Here is a 16,263-nt window from a genome sequence, read left to right as displayed (position 1 = left end):
TAGGTGGCTGTCTTGGCCACAGTGATCACGAAATTGTTGAGTTTAAAATTTTCAGTGTAATGAGAAAAAAGGACAGCATTCAAGATTTCAAGAGAGCAAACTTTAAGCTACTCAGGGAGCTACTTAGCAGTGTCCCCTCGGAATCTGCTTTTGAGGGCTTAGGGGTCCATGAGTGCTGGTCAGCTTTTAAGAACCACCTTTTAGAAGCACAGGCGCAGGCAATCCCATTGTGTCATAAGTCAAGCAAGCGGGACAGAAGACCAGCTTGGCTGAACAAGGAACTCCTCTTGGAACTCAGGAGGAAAAAGAAATTGTATGACCTCTGGAAGCGAGGTCAAGCTTTGCAGGAAGATTACAGGGCTGTGGTTTCTATATGCAGGGAGAAGACACGAAAGGCCGAAGCTCAACTAGAGTTGAAACTGGCCAGTGCTGTATCTGACAACAAGAAGGGCTTTTTTAAGTATGTTAATAGCAAGAGGAGGTCCAAGGAAAACATTGGACCGATACTTGTTGAAGATGGTCACCTGACAAATAGGGATGAAGAAAAAGCAGAGGCATTCAATGCTTTTTTTGCCTCAGACGAGTTGTATCAGCTGAATGTTCACAAGTCCATGGGGCCTGATGGGATTCATCCCAGAGTACTGAAGGAGCTAGCGGATGTTATGGCAGGACCCCTCTCAATCATCTACCAAAGGTCTTGGGAGTCTGGGGAGGTCCCCGCTGACTGGAAGCTAGCCAACATTATTCCAATTTACAAGAAGGGTGTGAGGGAAGACCCAGGGAACTACAGACCTGTTAGTCTCACCTCAGTACCTGGAAAAATTATGGAGAAGATCATACTGGGTGCTACTGAAAGGCATTTAAAGGACAATGCAATCATCAGGCACAGTCAACATGGGTTCACAAAGGGAAAGTCCTATATAACTAATTTGATATCCTTCTATGATAAGGTCACCCACCTAGTGGATGAAGGGAAGGTGGTGGATGTAGTTTTTCTGGATTTTAGGAAGGCTTTTGATACTGTCCCTCACAGCATCCTTCTGGACAAGTTGTCCAACTGTGTGCTGGGTGAAGAACTGGCTGAACAGCAGGGCTCAAAGGGCTGTAGTGAATGGGGCTACATCTGGCTGGTGACTGCTCACCAGCGGTGTTCCTCAGGGCTCAATTCTAGGGCCAGTTCTGTTCAATATTTTTATCAGTGATCTGGATGCAGGAGTTGAATGCACCATTAGCAAGTTTGCTGATGATACTAAACTGGGAGGTGCTGTTGACTCTCTCGAGGGCCAAGAGGCCTTGCAGAGGGATCAAGATAGAGTGGAGCATTGGGCAATCATCAATGGCATGACATTTAACAAGAACAAATGCCAGATTCTGCACCTGGGACGGAGTAACGCCAGGCACGAGTATAGATTGGGAGACGAGTGGCTGGAGAGCAGCCCTGCAGAAAGGGATCTGGGGGTGCTGGTTGACAGCAGGCTCAATAGGAGTCAGCAGTGTGCCCTGGCAGCCAAGAGGGTAAACTGCATTCTGGGGTGCATCAAACACAGTATAACCAGCCAGTCAAAAGAGATGATTATCCCGCTGTATTTAGCTTTGGTGTGGCCTCACCTTGAGTACTGTGTGCAGTTCTGGGCCCCACAATTTAAAAAGGATGTGAAGGTACTTGAATGTGTCCAGAGGAGGGAAACAAGGCTGGTGAAAGGGCTGGAAGATACATGGAGTAAGCGGGTAGCATTGATCATGCAACGGGCTCGAATGGGGAACCCCAACTGCCCAGGGATTCTGGAAGAGATCATGGGCTGGCCAGAAGGCAGAGACTTTGGATCTTCAGCTGAGGAGATTGCTCGTGCCCAAGAGGCACCGCCATGTAATGAGTTATCAGAAGATGAAAGGCGTTATGCTCTGTTTACTGATGGATCCTGTCGTGTTGTAGGAAACCATCGGAAGTGGAAAGCTGCTATGTGGAGTCCCACACGATAAGTCGTTCAAGCCATTGAAGGATAAGGTAAGTCAAGTCAGTTTGCAGAAGTGAAAGACATCCAGCTAGCCCTAGAGATTGAACGAGAAAAGTAGCCGGTACTCTGTCTCTATGCTGATTCATGGATGGTGGCAAATGCCCTATGGGGGTGGCTACAGCAGTGAATTAAGACCAATTGGTAGCGCAGAGGTAAACCCATCTGGGCTGCTGCATTGTGGCAAGACATCGCTGCCCTGGTAGAAAACATCACTCTAAAGACACATCATGTAGATGCTCATGTGCCCAAAAGCCGCGCCACTGAAGAACATCGAAACAATGAACAGGTAGACAAGGCTGTCAAAATTGAAGTGGCTTGGGTGGACCTGGACTGGGAGTGTAAGAGTGAGCTATATGTAGCTCGATGGGCCCACAAAACATCAGGACATCTAGGGAGAGAAGCAACATACAGATGGACTTGTGATCAAGGGGTGGACCTGACCATGGAGGCCATCATGCAGGTCACCCATGAATGTGAAACATGTGCCGCAATCAAGTGAGCCACACGAGTAAAGTCTCCCTGGAACAGAGGGCGGTGGCTGGGTTTTCGATATGGTGAGGCCTGGCAAATTGACTATATTGGACCATTGCCGTGAACATGCCAAAGCAAGCACTACATACTCACCATGGTGGAAGCTACTACCGGGTGGCTAGAAACATACCCTGTAAACCACATCACTGCCCAAAACACCATCCTGGGCCATGAAAGGCAAGTTTGCTGGTGACATGGTACCCCAGAAAGAATTGAGTCAGACAATGGGCCTCATTTCCGAAATAACCTCATAGACTCCTGGGCCAAGAAACACAGGTGTATCACATCCCCTATCACCCACAAGCCTCTGGAAAGATGATTGAGAGATATAATGGACTGTTAAAGACTATGTTGAGAGCATTGGGCAATGGGGCATGGAAGCACTGGGATATAAATTTAGCCGAAGCCACTTGGCTGGTTAACACCAGAGGGTCTGCTAACCATCCTGGTCCTGCCCAAACAAAGCCCCTACATACTGTGGGAGGAGATAAGGTCCCCATAGTGCACATAGGGAAATGGCTGGGGAAGGCAGTGTGGGTTGCTCCTCCCTTGGGAAAAGGCAAACCCATTTGTGGGATAGTCTTCACTCAAGGACCTGGGTGTACTTGCTGGGTAATGCAGAAGGATGGGGAGATCTGGTGTGTACCTCAAGGACATTTAACCTCGGGGGGAAAATAATCTGTGATGTGAGTTGTATGTTGTAGGAAGTAATGTAGCAGGAACTACCTGAACCGATGAAGAGTGAGCTTCGCAAGGAACTGGGCGAGTGCAGCAATGACCCAAACCAAGCTGGTGTTGGCACCTAACAATCGAATGTGCTGCTTCTCCTGTCCTGAGCGCCCATCTTGACAGATGGGGCCCAAGTCATAGCCTGTTCTTATGAACAGTTGGAGGACTGGCTGAAGCCCATGGAATGGGAGAATAATATCTATCTGTTAAGGGACAGGGGATAGTAGTTAATGAGAATCTATAAATCTGTATGTTGGGTATAAAGGTGGTTTAAAAACGTAGTATAAGTTGTAAGTGTCAGTAAGAGGGGATTTCCAGAATGAGAAATAGATACAATGGAATGGTTAGAAGACATATAAATGTATTAAATTATGTGGGACCCCAGCATGATGCAAACAGTATGGAATAAGGAGTGGAGATTGTATTGGGTCTGGCTGGGTTAACTTTCCCCATAGCAGCCCACATAGTGCTGTGCTTTGTATTTGTAGCTAGAAGGGTGTTGATAACACACCAGTGTTTTGGCTACTGCTGAGTAGTGCTCCCACAGCATCAAGGCTGTGTCTCCAAACCCCCCACCCCCAAAGGCCAGTAGGCTGGGGGTGGGCAAGAGGTTGGGAGGGAACATAGCCAGGACAGCTGACCCAAACTGACCAAAGGGATATTCCATACCATGTGACATCTGCTCAGCAATAAAAGCTAAGAGAAAGGAGGAGGAGGGGGAACATTCGTTATTAAGGTCTGTCGTGGTTTAACCTGGCAGGCAGCCAAATACCATGCAGCCACTCACTCACTCCCCCCGCCCCCCCTCAGCGGGATGTCTCCACTCTCCATTAGACTTTCGCACTGGCCATATGGGACTGTTAAAGGGTGAGCGAGTCTTGCTGATCACTCCTTGACTCTCCAGTCGATGAATCAGCTTATGGATGGGAAGCAGAGAGTCTCGGTTGGTGCGGTATTGCCGCCGGTGCACTGTTGTGGTAGTGATTGGTACCTGCTGTTCTTCAACCCTCAGCAATCCCACAACAGAAGGGTCCTCCGAGAGACCAGGCAAGGTGGACAGCTGTTTAATTTCCTCCGTCTCCAGGGCAGCTATACCAAAAGCCCACCGGTACCCTTTTGGGTCCTTGAAATACCCTCTCCTGAGGTAGTCGATGCCAAGGATGCACGGAGCCTCTGGGCCAGTCACAATGGGGTGCTTCTGCCACTCATTCCCGGTTAGGCTCACATCGGCCTCCAATACAGTTAACTCTTGGGATCCCCCTGTCACTCCAGAAATACAAATGGGTTCTGCCCCTTTATAGCTTGATGGCATCAGGGTACACTGTGCACCGGTGTCTACGAGAGCCTTATACTCCTGTGGGTCTGATGTGCCAGGCCATCGAATCCACACAGTCCAGTAAACCCGGTTGTCCCTTTCCTCCTCCTGGCTGGAGGCAGGGCCCCTCTAGTTCTGGTCATAGTATCCATCTCTCACTTCTTGCAAACGTGAGTCAAGAATTTCTTCATTGCAATTACAGTCCAAAGTAAGATCAGCCCTTCTACTCTGTCTGGGGAACTGTTCACTGGAAACTGGACCGTCGTGAGACAGGTTTTTCCTGAAAACTGGAGCAGCATTTTTCCTGGGAGAACCCCCTTGTGTGATTGTTTTTCCTTGCAACTCACGTACACGTGCCTCTAGGATGAAAGTAGGTTTTCCATCCCAGTGCCTCATGTCCTCTCCGTGGTCACGCAGGTAAAACCACAGGGTGCCCCGTGGTGTGTACTTTCTATATCCTCTCTCTTAAGGAGAAAAACGCTGACTCCTAATGGCTGAGATACTGGTCCGTACAGGTGGAGAATAGGACATACCCTCTTTGAGTTGCTGGACCTCCCGGGACAGTTTCTCCACAGCCGAGATAAGGGAGGAGGAGATAGTTTCTTCAAAATCCCGAAGTCTGCTAACAAAGACATCCACCGTTGGTGCTTCTTCCTCTTTCCAGCACAGTACTGCCAGCAAACTGGCATGCGATGCTGGTGCACTCCGTACCAACTTCCGCCACATGGGTCGGGTGCACTGGACTTCATCTGGATCTTTGGGCATTTGGTCGTTGTCCAGGTCACTATAAACCACCTCCAGCACGCCTAATTCTCTCAGGTACTGGATACCTCTCTCCATAGTGGTCCATTTGCCTGGGTGATATATAACATCTTCCTTGAAGGGATACCTTTCCTTCACGCCTGACAGCAGTCGCCTCCAGAGACTGAGGACCTGTGTCCCTTTTATAATTGCTTTGTCAATGCCCCCTTCCCTAGCAAGGGATCCCAGCTGTTTGGCTTCCTTCCCCTCTAATTCCAGGCTACTGGCCCCATTCTCCCAGCATCGGAGCAGCCAGGTAACAATATGCTCGCCTGGACAACGCCTGAAATCTTTCCGCATATCTCGCAACTCATTCAGGGATAAGGATCGGGTGGTTTCCGTCTCGTTTATGAGTTCTTCCTCTTCCTCCTCCCCTCCTCGTGATGGCCCTGCTTTTCCATCATCCTTTTCTACACGACCTGACTTCCGCTTCAAAGATTTCTTCTTCTGTACAGGGGCGACGGATACCAGCGATGGTTGGTCCTCTGGTTCAGCTGTAGTACCCGTTGCTGGGGTTTGGGTAGCTGCAGTGCCTGTCGCGGGGGTTGGAGTATTTGTAGTGACTGTTGCCGGGGTTTGAGTGGCTGCAGTGCTTGTCGCACTGGTTGGAGTAACTGCAGTGACTGTTGGCGGAGTTTGAGTAGCTGCAGTGCCTGTTGCGGGGGTTGGAGTAACTGTAGTGACTGTTGCCTGGGTCTGAGTAGCCACAGTGCTTGTCGCGGGGGCTGAAGTAGCTACAGTGCCCGTCGTGGGGGTTTGAGTAGCCACCGTGTCTGTTGCTGGGGTTGATCTCTGGACAGTATTCCTGAATAGTTGTTTAACTCTAAACAAGGCCTGAACCACATTCAGGAGACATAGCAATATGATCATGCTTGTTTGAACATCCCAAGGATATTCAAAATTCTCAGGGAATATTGTGGACGTCTTCATGAAGAAGATAGAAGAAAAAGGAGTTTCTGAAGATATGGAAGGGAAGGTGAACAAGTGGGAGAAAGTGTCCCATCCCGTCTCCCCCCTAAATTCATCCTCTGAGGTGAAGATGTAAAAAGTGTAATTATTAATAGTTTCCAAAAGATAGCTCCCAAAGAACAGGAATGATGGCAGTGCTGAGTACAGGCTCGTGACCAATAATTTTATCATAACATAAGCCAGTGTCACACAGTATAGCAAAGCGATGACCTTAATCCATTTCCCAGAGATGACCAACCCCACATACAAACTGATAATCAGCAGTATAGACAGCCAGTAAGGTGCTATATACCACAACTCCAAAAACAGATCCAAAAACTCTGAGAACAAATACACCAACATTGTGAACAGCGAGTACTAAACTGATATAATGAATGCTTATAACAAATTTGTTTTAACCCGTTCGGGTCAGATGTGTCATTATCTCAACCCTCCGAGCCCCACGTTGGGCGCCAAAAAGGACTGTCGTGGTTTAACCTGGCAGGCAGCCAAATACCACGCAGCCGCTCACTCACTCCCCCCGCCCCCCCTCAGCGGGACGGGGAGAGAATCGGAAGGGTAAGAGTGAGAAAAACTCGTGGGTTGAGATAAAGACAGTTTAATAGAACAGGGAAAAAAAGGGAAAATAATAATGATGATAAAATATACAAAATGAGTGATGCACAATGCAATTGCTCACCACCCGCGCTGACCGATAACCAAGTAGCGATCGGTACTTCCTGGATCATGCCTACCCTTCATATACTGAGCATGACGTCACATGGTATGGAATACCCCATTAGCCAGCTGGGCTGGCTGTCCTGATTATGTTCCCTCCCATCTTGTGTACCTAGCTCAGTCAGTAGGCATGGGAGCTGTCCTTGGACTAGGAGGGTACTTAGCAACAACTGAAAACATCAGTGTGTTATCAACATTCTCCTCATACTAAATCCAAAACACAGCACTAGGAAGAAATTTAACCCTATCCCAGCCGAAACCAGGACAAGGTCTTTCTCTTCCAAAGCAGCCACTACGTGTACTGAAGCCCTACTTCCCAGGAAGTGGCTGGACATCACCTGATGATAAGTAGAGAATAAATTTTTTTTTTTTTTTGCTTTGCTTCTGCGCGCAGGCTTGCTTTTCTTTATTAAACTGCCTTTATCTCAACCCATGAGTTTTTCATCTTAATTTCTTCCCCCTTTTCCACTGAGGAGGGGAGTGAGAGAGCGGCTTGGTGGGCACCTGGTGGCCAGCCAAAGTTAACCTACCACAATGACCAACTTGATTATCTCCTATGATGAAATGACTGTCCTGTAGACGAGGGGACAGCAGTGGATATTGACTACCTGGACTTCAGGAAGGCTTTTGACACCATCTCCCATAAGATCCTCATAGAGAAGCTGTTAATGTATGGGCTGGATAAGCAGACAGTGAGGTAGATCATAAGCTTGCTTAACAACTGGGCCCAGAGAGTGGTGATCAGTGGAACAAGGTCTAGTTGGAGGCCAGTGACTAGCAGTATACCCTAGGGGTCAATACTGGGTCCAGCCCTGTTTAATGTCTTCATTAATAATCTGGATGATAGGTCAGAGTGTACCCTCAGCAAGTTTGCAGATGACACCAAACTGTGAGGAGTGGCTGATAGGCCAGAAGGTCACACTGCCATCCAGAGGGACCTCGACAGGCTGCAGAAATGGGCTGACAGGAACCTGAAGTTCATGAAGTTCAACAAGGAGAAGTGCAAAGTCCTGCAACTGGGGAGGAACAACCCCAGGCACCAATATAGGATGGAGGCCACCCAGCTGGAAAGCAGCTTGGCAGAAAAGGCCCTGAGGGTTCTGGTGGACACCAGGATGAACATGAGCCAGCAATGTGCCCTTGCAGCAAAGAAGGCTAATGGTATCCTGGGCTGCATTAGGAGGAGTGTTGCCAGCAGGTCGAGGGAGGTGATCCTTCCCCTGTACTCAGCACTGGTGAGGCCACACCTGGATTACTGTGTCTAGTTCTGGGCTCCCCAGTACAAGAGAGACATGGACATACTGGAGGGAGTCTAGTGCAGGGCCACAAAGATTTCTGTGTGACTGGAGCATCTATGAGGAAAGGCTGAGAGAGCTGGGACTGTTTAGCCTAGAGAAGAGAAGCCTCAGGGACGATCTCATTAATGTCTATAAATACCTGAAGGAAGGGTACAAAGAGGACGGAGCCAAGCTTTTGTCAGTGGTGCCCAGTGTCAGGACAAGAGGCAATGGGCACAAACTGAAACACAGGAGGTTCCATCTGAATATCACTGGTTTACATGGCAGTGGTCATAAGGGAGTGCTAATACACACAGTCTTCAAAAATTATTTTTCTTAGCATACAACAAAAGAATATATAGTGTTATTTGATAGAGATTCCATAAGAAGGCAGTGATTTTGGCAGAAGATATTTTTCTTCAGTCTCCAAATGGAGATAATTTCTGAGGAAAAGTCGCATCTGAAAATAGGAAGAAGTATTGTTGTAGGATGTGGTGGGTTGACCTTGGCTGGCTGCCAGATGCCCACCAAACCGTTCTTTCACTCCCCCTCCTCAACAGGACAGGGGGAGAAAATGGAATGAAAAAGCTTGTGGGTCGAGATAATGACAGGGAGATTGCTTACCAGTTACCATCACAGGCAAAACAGACTTGACTTGGGGAAAATTAATTTAATTTATTGCCAATTAAAACAGATTTGGATATTGAGAAACAAAAACAAAAATTAAAACAACACCTCCCCCCCTATTTTTCCCAAGGCTCAACCTCCCCCTTCTCCCTGAGTGACACAGGAGGAATGGGGAGTTGTGGTCAGTCCATAATAGTTCCTCTCTGCTGCTCCTTCCTCCTCACACTTTTCCCCTGCTCCAGCATGGGTCCCCTCCACAATGTGCAGTCCTTCAGGAAAAAAATCTGCTCCAGCGTGGTTTTTCCACAGGCTGCAGTTCCTGCTAGAAAACCTGCTCCTGCATGGGCTCCTTTCCATGGGCCGCAGTTCCTTCAGGGCATATCCACCTGCTCCAGCATGGGGTCATCCAAGGGCTGCAGGGAATTCCTGCTCCACCATGGTCCTCTCCATGGGCTGCAGAGAAAAGCCTGCTTCTCCATGTTCTCTTCCAAAACTTCCACAGGCCGCGGGGGAATATCTGCTCCAGTGCCTGGAGCACCTCCTCCCCCTCCTTCTTCTCTGACCTTGGTGTCTGCAGGGTTGTTTCTCACACTTTCTTTTCCTCACTCCTCGCTGCTGTGCAGTGTTTTGCCCTTTCTTAAATATTTTTTCACAGACGCACCACCAGCTTCACTGATTGGCTTGGCTGTGGCCTGCAGTGAGTCCATTGCCAAGCCATCTGGAACTGGCTGTGTCTGGCATGGGGCAGCCCCATGTCTCTTCTCACACCTGAAAGGCCACCCCTGCAGCCCACCACCACCCCCCCAAGACTAGATTTCTGGGAAGAAAATTGGCTACGTGCCATTTAAAGACCTCTAGGCAAGGATGAATGTGAATACAAAATGTACCCCTTGGAATAATCCCAGACTTTCATTTTCATTTTATCACGTGAAAGACCCTGGATATATGTTACCTCCTACCAGAGGAGAGTTCTGGGATCATAATGAGACACAGGTATTGGAAAAATATGCAAAAATGTTAGTCACTTGATTATATTTTCTGCAAGGTTGAATAAATACTGTAGAGATTATCCCCTATAATGCAAGGCAATTACTTAAGGTACTGAGTTCCAGGCACTTCTGAGAGTTCACCTGTATAACCCTTAGTTATGATGGTGAACACTGGTCAACAAGAACAAAACCAGTGAGGCTTATGAGATGGCTCTTGTCAGAAATGGTCACCAAGATAATAAGCATTCCCTAGCTAAACCCAGAGGTTCATAGGTCCCAATGCCCAAACTCAGAGTGGTCATCAGCACAGCAAAATGCAGTGCCAAGTCAGGTCCCAAGAAAGAATAGCTGAGTTCAAAGCCAGCTAACAAACCCAGAAACAGCTGGGTTGCTGTACCCAGATAATTGAGCTAGTTTTATTTTTTGTTTTTATTTCTGTTTGCAAACAAATGTATTTTCTAAGAGTGGTGTTTTGTCCCTTGAATGGAAGCTATATCGCCATAGAAACACATGCCTACAACTCCTCCCAGTAGATTAGAGAGAGATGTGGTTTGAGCATATGAAGCCACAGAATCAAAATCCCTAATTACACTTTATAGAGGAAATTCTGACTGCTTTAAAACCAATGAGAAAACTTTCACTGACTTTTGCAGGATCAGAATTGAACTTCAGTCACACGGGACCAGATACAAAATTTACTGAAGCCCATAGGCTTGTACAATGGGCTTGTACAAATTTCAGGGGGGCTGATGGACTCTATTTCTAAATATTTTTAGAATTTTTTTTTATAGAATGCACCTAAACTCTGAGAAATGAACACCATCTCCAAATGCTCTGTTAAATATTTTGTCCCTCCCTGTACCCCATTCCCCTTCAATATTTAGGAATCATTTGTGACAATTTAATTCTCATTCAAAAGAATGGGTTTTCTAACGACACATTCACATGCTTTGTGTACACAGCATTCTGTAACAAATCTTCCCATAAGTGCTGATCGGGTTTCTATCTTGAGAAAACAAGGTCATGGAAATTTTTATAATTATACCAAATACTGCTTGTCTGTGCACAGTGTGATTCTCCTTCCTGTATCAGAAACCCAAAGGTTCAGCTCACAGGCTCAAAGCTGGCCTCCTACACAAAGGTGACATCATAATTAATTAAAAGGAAGTCACTGTACTACTGGTATTCTTGGGATGAGGCATGAGTGCAGCACATTCTGGACAGCATCCACTCTTACAAATAATATCACAAATTCCTTAGCACAGATACAAACTCTCATCATAAAGGGAAAATGCATGAAAGTTATTTGGATTCCTGGTGTAACGTTAAAAAAAAAAACCAAACAACAATTATTCAGTCTTCAAGGATGAAAATTACTGAGACTATGTTAGTGGGAACCTAGTAGCAAGAAGTAAACCGCATCAAATTGCACCAGATTATGCTAAGACGTAGTAGCCACCACTAATCCCTCGCCAGAAACAGAAAGGCTTTCTGTGTACCCCCTAAAACCCTAGCACTCCTCTCACATCACCACTCTTCTGTAACACGATATGTTAATTCATTCCCCAGGATGAAGCTGAGCACAGCTGACGTACCAATTGATCTTTCTTCTGTATTTCTAGGCATTTTGTTTAATAGTGATAGCAAATGGGTGAATAATACTATTTCTTCTCAGCTAAGTATTCACAGCTCGGACTCTGTTACTTTTGTAGCTCTCTGTACTACTGTTGGTTGAACATCCCCCGATCTCTATGATTTCTTCTCTTAGAGTAGGGCTTCCCAGTAGGACTGGTGTCTACGACAAGCCTTTTTGACTCTGTGATTCCCAGAAGATGCAGAGAACAGACACCCCAGTGACTATGACTCCCTCTTGGAAGCTGCTGCAGATCCTGGCTCAGAAGCCCTCCTTGTCCTTTGGCTTGATTCACTGAGTGGTGTAAAACTATCCATGATCTCTGAACACTGCTCTTTACAGCCAAACTAAAAGAAAAAGAAAAAAGAAAAAAAAAAAAGAAAAAAGAAAAAGAAAAAGAAAAAGAAAAAGAAAAAGAAAAAGAAAAAGAAAAAGAAAAAGAAAGAAAAAGAAAAAGAAAAAGAAAAAGAAAAAGAAAAAGAAAAAGAAAGAAAAAGAAAAAGAAAAAGAAAAAGAAAAAGAAAAAGAAAAAGAAAAAGCAGTTCACTTCTGTTGGTAACTCTGCATTTTCAATGGATAGAGATTCTAATTTCTGAAAGAAATAAACCTAAAGGAGTTCATTAAATCACAGGCTCAGCTGTTTCAGTTTCCTGGATCTATCTTGTGTTCTAACATGCAGACTGCCAAAATGCAGAACATTAAGCTTCTGCTCACTGTCTTTCTCGAGTCAATAATTAAATTAACCTGTAAGGTGTGACATAGCCTTGTACCTATAATTTATGGGAGCAGGTCATAGGTGCATAAATTGGCAGCTTTTTTTTCAATAAGGTAGTAAAGGATAATCAGTACCTCTGCATTAGAAATTGACTGATCAGGATTCTTCTCTGACTCACAGAGGTGCCATTTGGTGCATCCCTTTAGGGGAATATTAGACCCCTCTAGCTATCTCTTGGTCAGGAACTGCAGACATACTTCCCAGATCCTAGGCTAGCACGTGCACTCCAGGCACTGTATTGGGTGAGAGAGACACCGGAAAGCACCAGCTATGCCCTCCCCCTTCACGTTCTGGTGTCTGCAAAGGAAACCTGAGGCACAGCACATCCCCAAAGATCCCAAATCTGGGCAGCTGGGGTCCTCCAGATTCAACTATGATATCTGGAATGACAGACAACATTTTTCCTCAAATCCTGACAGTAGCTTAGAGCAGTGGTCTCCAAAGTGGGGTGCACGCATGCCAGGGGGTGCACAAGATGATCCATTGGGGTGCATGAAGAAAATATTAGAACTTCTATTTATATTTATTTTTTTATCTAAAAAAAAAAGAAAGAAATTAAGCTTGACAGTAGTGCCCTCACTCAGTTGGTCCATACGTCAGATGGTCACGTCACATACAGTACGCAAGGTATCCTGAGGGAATAGTGGGTGTTCCACAACTCGGAGGGGTTGACAGTGATGCCCTCACTCACTCACTCATTTTCAGCCTATTGCAACATATTGCAGTTTATGTGTGCCCGGTTAAGTGGATTTACAGATTATATTTTCTAGTTTTAACTAAACTAACTCTACTTAGTGGACAAGTAGCTTAAAAAGATTCCTGCAAAGAAATCATAGATTGAAGATAACACTAATAATGCAAGCACAAGCGAACAACAAGAAAATGGCAGAGCCGACACTTCACCTACTCCTAGTACGAGCTCTTTGTCAGCCACATTATGAGTTAAAAACAATGAAGTTCTAATCAGGTTTAATCAATGATGTTTAAAGTCATGTGATACTCAGTCCAGTACTTTACAAAATTTCACTAAAATTAACGATAAAAATTTAGAAGTCTATTTTGAGGTTTCTTTCTTAATAGGAAAAGACAAAAAGCCACATACCACTGGGGAAACACTTGTTCTTCCTGCTGCACTAAAAATGTCTGAAATAATACACAGAAAACAATATGGCAACAAACTAAAATGCAGTCCTTTGTCAGCACATGCTTTTGGAAGATGCATTGAAAAAGTTGCTGAAGATTTGAAGAAACAAGTATTAGAAGAAATTACATTGTGTGGGAGGTTTGCTATACAGTTGGATGAAAGTACAGATGTTTCTAACATGGCTCAGCCAATGGCATTTGCTAGATTCCATTTCAATAATGAAAAACACGAAGAACTACTTTTTTTGTGAGCCACTAAAGGAAAGATGTACCAGAGGAGATATATTCTCAACAGTAAATGACTTGTTTAATAAAAGCAATGCTTTATGGAAAAGCTGTGTAAGTGTAACCACTGATGGAGTAGCTACTTTGACTGGAATAAAAAAAGGATTCCAGGGTAAGGTTACAGAGATAGTACCACACATGAAATTCATTCACTGCCTCATTCATAGGCAAGCTGTTGCAACAAAGAAGTTGGAGCCAGAAGTTCACAAAGTGCTACAGGATGTCATCAATGTGGTTAATTTTATAAAAACAAGACCGTTAAATAGTAGAATCTTTACAATACTTTGTTGTCGTGGTTTAACCCCAGCCAGCAAAAAATAAACTCCACGCAGCCGCTCGATCACCCCCCACCTACAGTGGGATGGGGGAGAGAATCGGGAGGGCACAAGTAGGGAAGCTCCCGGGTTGAGATAAAAACAGTTTAATAATTGAAATAAAACTAAGTAGAACAGTAATAATAACAATGAGAATAACAACAATAACAGAATACACAAAACACGCAATGCACAACACAACCGCTCACCGACCGCCGACCGCGTGTCACGAACGGGGGGCGAGCCCCCCCACACACCTGGTTTTTATACTGAGCATGATGTCACATGGTATAGAATACCCCATTGGCCATCTGGGTCCACCACCCCGGCTGTGCTCCCCCCTCCCGGTGCAAGCATCACCCAGCAACAGCCAAAGCATCAATGGGCCATCAAGGCTCCTTTCACACAGAACCCAAAACACAGCACACCCCCCAAGCTACTGGGAAGAAAGTTAACCCTGTCCCAGCTGGAACCAGGACAATATCCACCCCTTATTCTATACCATCTACATCATGCCCAGGTCTCACATTTTCCCATACATTCCACTTAGTCACCGCTCCTTTTTCCTGCCTTTTGATATATGCACACACAGAGATATCATTCCCTTAGTCCATGGGCCATCCCTCTAAAACGTCCGTTGAGTTCATTTAGTCCATGACTTCGTGTTCCACCTGTCATAACAGTCTTGCAGGGCAGGAGAGATGGTGTGTGGTGTTGGGCTCTTGCATGCGGAGGCCAGTTCTGGGCGCTCATCCGGTTCTATCATTGTTGCACCTTGCTCAGTTTCATCGGCATTCATCCTACATTAATCTGGGTGATTCTTACTGTAATACTGTTAATATGGCATATGGTAACCATAGAAGTGATGACATACAGTACTATGTAATAACTAACATCATACAATTCAGTTCATTGGCTATTTTCACCCAAAATCAAATCCCCTTGAGGTACACACCGGACCTCCCCATCCTTTCGCATCACCCACCAAGTGCACCCAGGTCCCTGAGCAAAAGCAATCCCACAGATGGGTTTTCCCTTGCCAGAGGCAGGAGTAACCCAGACTGTCTTCCCCAGCATATTTCTCATATGCATGACAGGGACTTTATCCCCCTCTACAGTACGTAAGGGTTTGGATTGGGCAGGGCCAGCTCGAGTGACAGATCCCCTAGTGTTGACTAACCAGGTGGCCTTTGCTAAATGTGTGTCCCAATGCTTGAATGTCCCACCGCCCATTGCCCTCAGTGTTGTCTTTAACAGCCCGTTGTATCGTTCAATTTTCCCAGAGGCTGGTGCATGGTAGGGGATGTGATAGACCCACTCAATGCCATGCTCTTTGGCCCAGGTGTCTATGAGGGTGTTTCGGAAGTGAGTCCCGTTGTCTGACTCAATTCTTTCTGGGGTGCCATGTCGCCACAGGACTTGCTTTTCAAGGCCCAGGATGGTGTTCCGGGCGGTGGCATGGGGCACGGGATATGTTTCCAGCCATCCTGTGGTTACTTTCATCATGGTGAGCACATAGCACTTGCCTTGTCGGGTTTGTGGGAGCGTGATATAATCAATCTGCCAAGCCTCCCCATATTTATACTTCAACCATCGTCCTCCATACCAAAGAGGCTTTACTCGCTTGGCTTGTTTGATTGCAGCGCATGTTTCACATTCGTGGATAACTTGTGCAATAGCGTCCATGGTCAAGTCCACCCCTCGATCACGAGCCCATCTATATGTTGCATCTCTCCCTTGGTGGCCTGGGCCCACCGAGCTATAAATAATTCACCTTTATGCCGCCAGTCCAGATCTACCTGAGCTACTTCGATCTTGGCAGCCTGATCCACCTGCTGGTTGTTTTGATGTTCCTCAGTGGCCTGACTCTTGGGCACGTGAGCATCTACGTGACGTACTTTAACAACCAGGTTCTCTACCCGGGCAGCAATATCTTGCCACAACGCGGCAGCCCAGATGGGTTTCCCTCTGCGCTGCCAGTTGTTCTGCTTCCATTGCTGTAGCCACCCCCACAGGGCATTTGCCACCATCCATGAGTCAGTATAGAGATAAAGTACTGGCCATTTTTCTCGTTCGGCAATGTCCAAGGCCAGCTGGATGGCTTTCACCTCTGCAAACTGACTCGATTCACCTTCTCCTTCAG

Source organism: Calonectris borealis, chromosome W, assembly GCF_964195595.1.
Source record: "Calonectris borealis chromosome W, bCalBor7.hap1.2, whole genome shotgun sequence".
Taxonomy (NCBI): Eukaryota; Metazoa; Chordata; class Aves; order Procellariiformes; family Procellariidae; genus Calonectris; species Calonectris borealis.
This window is presented reverse-complemented; position numbering follows the sequence as displayed.